This window comes from Pteropus alecto, unplaced genomic scaffold, assembly GCF_000325575.1.
Source record: "Pteropus alecto unplaced genomic scaffold, ASM32557v1 scaffold42, whole genome shotgun sequence".
Lineage (NCBI taxonomy): Eukaryota > Metazoa > Chordata > Mammalia > Chiroptera > Pteropodidae > Pteropus > Pteropus alecto.
Window position 1 is genome coordinate 12,348,527 of NW_006434825.1, and position 8,043 is coordinate 12,356,569.

Below are 8,043 nucleotides of genomic sequence, written 5' to 3' on the forward strand. Positions count from 1 at the left end.
TGAACAGGACTACCCCAGAGGACAGACACCCTCCTCCTCCTTCGCCCTCACCCGACCGACGCTCAGTGAAGCAGGCCGGGCATGCGGGCATCTAAAAATAAGCTATGAGTTTGGAGTTTTAAACTGGACTATACTAAATTTTAATAACCGTAAGTAAGCACAAAATTGTTTTTCCTCAGGTTAGGGGATCCTAAAGAGGGGCTGGACAGCGTGGCGGGAGAGGCCTCTTAATGGTGGCACCACAGCAGTTGGAAAGATTTGTACCACCAAATTTAGAATTAGCAGTTAAGTCCCAGTTGTGCGCATTAAAGAGGTGTCAAAGGAAGGCCACCGCTTCCCCCAACATTTAATAACGCGGTCCGCCAAGCGCCGTACACAATCGCGCGAAAGGAGCCTCCTCTGAGTGCTCGGAACCTGGCGCGACTGGAGAATATATTGCCCGAAAGCCTTGGCGGGATGCACTTCCGCTTCCGGCCTGATCTCTTCCGCCCCCGACGCGGGCGCTGGGCGGTGTTTGCTCGGCTCGCTTCTTGTACTTGGATGCTTGGTTCCAGTGTGTTCTCCGCGCTCGGTGTTCGCTTCCCTCTGAGAGGACGCTGTCTCTCCCCGGCGTCCTGCTGTCAGTGCGAGGCTATCGTCCAGCGGCCGCCAACTGCTGCTGGTGCCCCAAGGCCAGAACACCTCAGGCCAACTCCTCCCCTCTTCTTTCGCGCTTTGCCGGGTGGCTAGATACGGTTAGCTCCTATCACGTGACCTACTGGACAAAATTGGGATAAATTGAAGCGTATGAGATTATCTAGGTAAGTGGAGAAACTCCAGGTAATCATAGCTCTTCTCTCTGAAAAAGTGTGGCTTTTTCTGAGAAATACAGTATAAGTTTCTACTCCCCCAAAACAAGGTCGTAAAAACAGTGACACCATCTCTTCCTCTCCTCCCTTCAGCTCCCTTCCTTGGGACTGGAAAGGGCCTGTGCGGGCAGGCTGGAGGGAGGATAATGAACCATTACTGGGTTACGCTCCCAGTAATGGTGGTCCAAGTGATTAGCCTCAGCTCTTCCATAGAAATAGCTTAAGTTGGATGAAATGTTGAAAAAAAACATTTCAAAGAGCTAACAGAAGAATGAAGAATTAGGGATCAAAGTCTTGGAGAAGTGGGAGACTGAGTTCATAATCCCTGCACTCAAAGCTGCCTTTGCTTAAAGGCATTTGCTGAAGGAAAGACACCTGTGATACCCAGGTGTAAGGTTGGTGGACTTGCAGTATGAGGGGTACAAGTAAAAAAGTGCTGAAAGCTGGGAGGCTGACTAATCACCCCACATTTGAACTGGGACCCCAAATGAAGACACCCTCAAGAAAATGTTGAACTGGGAGGAACAAGCCCTGGCATTGCCATGTCTCCCAAATTGAGTTTTTCTTGGCAGAATAGAGAACCTGAGCCTTCAGAATCTACAGCATTGACCAAACTAGTGTTTGGCCCAGGTGCCTGACAAAAGTAAATGAAAATGATCCTTAGAGAAAGGTATTATTTCAGACATCAAAGTATTCACACACACACACCCTATTTTTTAGTAACTTCTAGCACATTCTCAAAGGTGACCAGATAGACAAGGAAACAACATGAAAGAGAACATGCAGAATTAACAGACAATAAATAGAGACACAAATACTTCAGATACTGAAAGTATCAGAGAAAAAGTATAATGTAGCAATTCTTAGTATTTTTAAAGGAATTTAAAAGACAAGTTTGAAAATATCTGCAAAAACAAGAAAGCTTGAAAACTTGACATAGCAGATTACCAAATAGAACAATTTTTAAAATAGCCAATTAAACTGTGTTTAACAGCAAATAAGCAGAGATTTAACAAACTGGTATAAAGGTGAGAAGAAATTGTTCAGAAACTAATGGGCGGAGACAATGAGATGGAAAGTACAAAAGGCAAAGTAAAACACATTAATCTATTGAGTAAGAGAGCCCAACATAAATTTAATCAGATTCCCAGAAAGAAAATAAAGGAAAAGCTATAAGAAATATTTTAAGACTTAATGGCCAAGAGTTTTCCAGAACTGATGAAAGCCATTCTAAACTACAGATTCAAGAAGCCCAAACTCAAAGAGGATAAATGAAAATAAGTCCATAACTAGATAAATCATGGTGAAACAGTAGAACATAAAAAGTAAATAAAATCTTAAAAGCAATTAGGGAAAAAAATCCATTAACTTCAAAGAAGTAACATCTGACTTCTCAGTAGCATCAATGGAAGCCATGCGAATAAGGAATGAAATTATTGTACTTAAAGAAAATATCTGCTTACATAGAACTCTTTATATAGTAAACATTTTTCACGGATGGGGACACAAGTCCCTTTTATACAACTAAAACTGTAATTTCATCATGAGCAGACCCTAACTAAAGGAAATTCTAAAGGCTCTATTTCATATAAAATGATCCCAGAAAGATAGAGACACAAGAAAATACAACTCAAAGAAAGTGGCAAACTGTATAAATTAAATAATTAACTGTATAAAACAACATTATTTGTAAGTGTAAACATACAGAATTAAAAACCAAGACAGTGATACTTAATTTCTAGCTATAAAAGTAGCTTGTCATAAACTAACACTCCTGCTAGAAATAGCTAGAAAAGCTGGATAAAATGCAAATTTATTTGAAGGCATTGAAGAGCTGCCAAGACAGCCGGGAATTGAGGAATCAAGATGCCAGAGAGAAGGGAAGCTCATTGCGATAAGCCCAACATTCTGGGTGCCTCCTTTCCTAGAGAGGCAGTTGACCATACCTAGGGACATTGCTGTACAATGATTGAAAAACAAAGGAAGCATTAAAAGCAGCTAAAGAAAAAATACCTTCAGAGCGTAAACACTGGAAGAATGGTAAAAATAAAACAATGTATAGTCAATCTATCTTGATAACTTTGTAAAGAGACAGGTGGTTACTAGACTTATTGTGATCATATCATAAAGTATATGTCAAATCACTGTGTTGCACACCTTTAACATATTGTATGTCAACTATAATAAAAAAAATAAACCCCACAGGAGTTATCTAAGCTAATGGATAGAATAGAATAAAAAGTTTTAATTCAGAGGATGAGCAAGAACATGTGAGGGGCCCCCTCAAGACCCATAATTGCTGCCAGATTTGAGAGAGCTGCCCTGGAGACTTCCCATCCAGCTGAGGAGTTACAGTGGGTATTTTGACTCCATTTGAGGGGTCAGTGGAAAGGTTACCCTGGTTTAAACGAAAGGGTAATGAGTCCCATGCCAGCTCTGGGCTCAGAAAAATCCCAAGATTCCACAGGCACAGACACTGCCTCACCATCCCCAATCTGACCTAGAAGGACCTCTACAGCTTCTGGAAAGGGGTGGGTGTGATCTGCCACACCTCTGCCCCCAAATAGTCCCTGTACTAACAAGAGTTTGAGTGAGCAGCAAAGGGGCAGGAGCCCAGCAAGGAAATGACCAAAGGCAGGGAGAGAAAAGGGACACTCATTCGCTTCTCCTCTTAGTGTGTGACACTCCCCAGAGGTTGCCAGGTCAGTGGCATTTCCCCGTGCAGGGGTCCAACTCGGGTGGGGGTAGCTCCACTGACCCAAAGACCCAGTAACACATCAGAACAACATTGGCAAGCCTGCCAAGAAGATTGGGGCCTGAGGCCTTTTTGTGGGACAAAATAGCATACGTATTGGGGAGCTTTATGGATCACCTCTCCTTCCAGGACCAGCAGGATTCTTCACACCCTTCTCTACCCGCTAAGTCCCTGCCCTACCACTGAGGTCCTAAGGTGTCAGTAGGGAACCAGATGTCCCATGGGCATATAAGGAAGTGGTGACCTATGTGTCCTCCATGCTGATGAGTCAGCAGCTAGAGACCTGGATGCTGGTGGTGGAGTGGAGGAGGGGAGTAAAAAGCGAAAGATGGAGAAAAAGGGTCAGAGAGAGGAGTCCAAGAGGAGAGCAGAAAGGGATGGAAAAAGAGGGATTGGAGCCAGAAAAACACCCCCAGGGGGCCCTTCCTGGGAGCTCAAGGGTGCTCAGTTGATGGAGATCCTGCACAAGTTACAGGAACCTTTTCTTGCATGTACATCCACTCCCACCACCAGCCAGTCTGAATCACCTGTCAGGAAAGAACATTCTTGGTCCTTTTCCACTTTCAGTTTATTTTCTAATTTCACCACACAAACACTTTTCGGGGAAGGTGATTAAGGGACCCCCCACCACCATTTTCCAACCCATCTGGATGCCTCTAGTTCATACTATTTGTTACCTCAGGGAGAGCCGTTGGGTGGGAAAACTGTGCCCCCACACCAGGCATTCTCCAGGCTCCTCCTGCTGTTATTTCTTAAATACAGGTCGCTATTGTTATGGCTAGGGAATCTTGGGATTTTTCTGAGCCCAGAGCTGGCATGGGACTCATTACCCTTTGGTTAAATAATCACCGAATTAATAGGTTTGTTCATCGTGTGGTGGTGGTGGTGGTGGCGGTAGTAATAGTAGTAGTAGTAGTTGTTGTTTTCAAATTTGAATATGCATCAGAATCTCTTGGAGTGCTGGTTAAAACAGATTTTGGACCCCAGCCTGCTATTATGTGATTCAGTAGATCTGGTCCAGAGTAGTTGCAGTTCTAAAAAGTTCCCAGATGAAGCTGACACTGCTGGTCCAGGGACTGCACTTTGAGAACCACTTTAACAAAAATACAGCTACTTTAATGGGATGCTTTGTTTGTTTTGTTTTTCAGTCGATACTCTTCTCCAGTTAGTTCACACTTTTAGCCAATTTTTCCAGCTATATCTGTTTCTTAAATATGTCCAGACAACATTTCATAGAGCATATAGACCAAAATAGTAGCAAAGATGGGAAGAATGAAAATGATATTCAAACTCAAGTTGTATCCATTAAGTATGTACAGCTTTTTGTATGTCAATCATACCTTAATAAAGTGGTTTTTAAAAAGAATGAAAAGAAAACCTTGTGTTCTTCATTTTTTCTACAGTTATTGTAAGCATCTTGTTTAACTAAGTGGAAAAGAAAGTATGTTGGTGAAGGGGCACTGCTCAGAAGAAAGTCCTGGCACTCCAGTCCCAACAACAGCGAGCACACAGCGTGTTTGTGCCCTAAACCAGGCCTCCCCAGAGGGCTACTTCACCCTAGGGTCTTGCCAAGGTGAGGAAGGCGTGAATCTCTGACAGAAGCCCTGTGGACCCCAGTCTGGGCTTTCTAAGAAATCTGGCGTGGGAGAGGAGTGGGGGCCCAGAGGCACCAGAGGGAGGGAAAGGGTAGGTGGCAAGAGCGCGATGACTGGACTTTCTTAGACCTTGGGAGGGAGCTGAGCACCGGCGTGCCTGCTTCCTGGAAGGCAGGTCCAGAAGCTTGGAGCAAAGGAGTTGGTTGCAGGTGGTGTGCTTAAATGTTTATTAGGAGTAGGAATTTTAATACGTCTGCATTTCTTAGGAGAATGGCAGCGCCCTCTTTCACTTTTCCTTTGAAGTAAATATTCAGCCAAGTTTTAAATTAGAATTGCCAGTGTGTTACTTCTGTTGGTGGGTTGCAGTGAAAATGTTTACATTCACTTCAACTCGCCCTCTTCCCCAGAAGAGAGCAGTAGTTTACATTTACTTTTATTTCTGACTGATCTTAAAACCATTGTATTCTCCTTGTTGAGGATCTTATTTTCAGGAATGCATTTTTGTAAATAGATTAGGTTTGCTCTTTGCATTTTTGTCATTTTTTCAACTTAACAGCATTGTTTTGTCTCCTCGCTGAACATTCATGTCTTAGTTAAGGGTCCTGCACCTAGGAGGTACTCCGTAAACATTTATGAACTGAAAAAACAGACAATTCCAATGATCCTCAGTGCTTTTCCCCAGTCAATACTCCTCTGAGTCACCTGGGGCAGATTTCTTAAAAACTTTTGTACCTCAGTTTTCTCAGTTGTAAAATGGCCATATTAATAGAACCTATACCCCTAGGGCTGTTGTGGATTAAATGAGTTAATACATTGCACAGTGCATGGCCCATAGCATGATAGACGTTTCAGACTTGGAAGCAGCTGGGCTGTAGTGGGCACAGCATTGGACCTGTACTTAGAAGATGTGACATTAGCTGTGCAGTCTTTGGCATGTCACCTCCCCTCTTTGAGTTTTAGTTTGTGGCTTTGAAATGGGGGCTACCATAATCCCACCAATTATGGCTGATGTGAGGATTAAGTGAGCTAGTATCTGTAAAGCAAGTTGCACCGTGCTGGGCTCTAGCTGATGTTCTTTAAGATGGTGAACAGGCTGGGATTGTAGGAGCGCTGGCCTGTGGGGGGTCCTTTCTATGGGTGCATCCTGGCTAGAGTGAAGGCTGCAGGACGATGCCCTACTCCTGGCGGGGACGCTGCATGCGTGCCGGTGGCCACCAGGAGGCAGTGCCTGATCACAGAGGGAATCTTGGAGGCGGCAGAGCCTGCACCAGCGGAGCCTTGTTGCTGGCCTTCCTCTCCATCTCTTCCTTCTTTTCCTTCCCTCCTTTAAATGATGCTGGAATTTCACAGCATCAGCATGATGAAGTACAGGCTCTCTGGGCCTCCACCCACGTTCCTGCACCCCGAGGGGAAGAGATTTGGAGCACACGACAAATAGGGGAAATCAGAGTCAGCAATGGTGAGACCTACAAATTGGAAGTGCCCCAGTGTGATGCAGGAGGGGCCTAATAGCTCTGCCAGCAAAGTGTTCTTTTGCTCACAACTTTTTATTTAAAAAAAATTTAAACCAACAAACGTTTTAAAAACACAACAGACACCCTTATACCTCTCATCTTGATTCACCAATTGTCAATACACTTTGCCAGATTATTTACACACACACCTTTTTATTTTTTGGCTGAACCACTTGCGAGTTACCTGTGGACCCTGAATATCAAGGAATTCTCCCACACGGCCACAATGCCGTTATCACACCTAAGAAACTCGACGTGATATAATGTTATCTCTCATACAGTTTCATAGTCAGATTTCTCCAGTTTTTTCAGTTATATCCTGTATAGCCGTAGCGTTGTTTATGATCCAGCATCCGATCAGTGTTCACCTAATTTTTTCTTTCGTGACATTTTTGAATGGTCCACACAAGTTATCTTTTAAAAGATCCCATGATCTGACTTTGTTCTGTTTATTCTTCCTAATTAGATAAGTCCCTTTTGGTAAAATATTACATAGGCCATGTTATCTATTTAGCATTACATCATATCAAGAGGCCCATCACGTAGATTTATACCATATTGGTGAGTTTGATCATTGAGCTACATGCAACAGTTTTCTGTTCTCTCCTTTTCCCCCTCACTTAAAAACTGAATCCGATCAAGACACTACACGAAGCTACTAGCTAAATCCAGGACATGAGACAAATAGTCCAGTTTCTCCAACAATTCTATGGTATGGGGGTAAAAAGAAGAAAAGACTTAGAATAAAAGAGATTTAAAAGACATAATGGCCAAATACATTGGATGGACTTCATTTGAATAAAATAATTGTAAAAAGACATATTTGATACAGTTGGGGATATTTTAATATGGACTAGGTATTAGATAATATTAAGAAATTACTGATAATTTTGAGCATAATGGCATGGTTATTTTTAAAGTAATATGTTAATTGTAATATAGTCATGCTATGAACTTTATATAGTAGTGAAAAAAGAATGAAGTAGAGCCTCATAAATCACACTGAGCTGGACAAATCTCAGAAATAACAAGTGAAAAGCAAATTATGAGACAATTGCTTTACCACTAATACCATGATATATTTATCAATATATATGATATATTATGACACAATAACATTATGACAATATATTAGATTTGTCTTTTGCATATATATCTAAAACCTGAAAAACAGTGCTAGAAGTCGTTTATTGATACGTATGGACCAAATATAAAGCCATGTATAGGAATGATCAACACTATATTTAGAGAGTGATATTTGGGGCACAAGAGAGAGTTGGAGTAAGGAAAGGCACATAGGAGACTTCAATCATAGCTATTATTTATTTAGT

The 8,043-nt window shown here is 42.4% G+C and overlaps 1 protein-coding gene across 1 annotated transcript in view; it reads left to right on the forward strand.

The window, feature by feature from the left end:
* The first annotated feature begins 478 nt into the window (after positions 1-478).
* CDH3 (cadherin 3) overlaps positions 479-8,043 on the forward strand; it is an 83,796-nt gene continuing 76,231 nt past the window's right edge. Inside the window, exons 1-2 of the mRNA XM_015587650.2 lie at positions 479-800; positions 5,007-5,176. The gene's annotated coding sequence lies outside the window, so the exon portion shown is untranslated. The remainder of the gene's footprint in view (positions 801-5,006; positions 5,177-8,043) is intronic.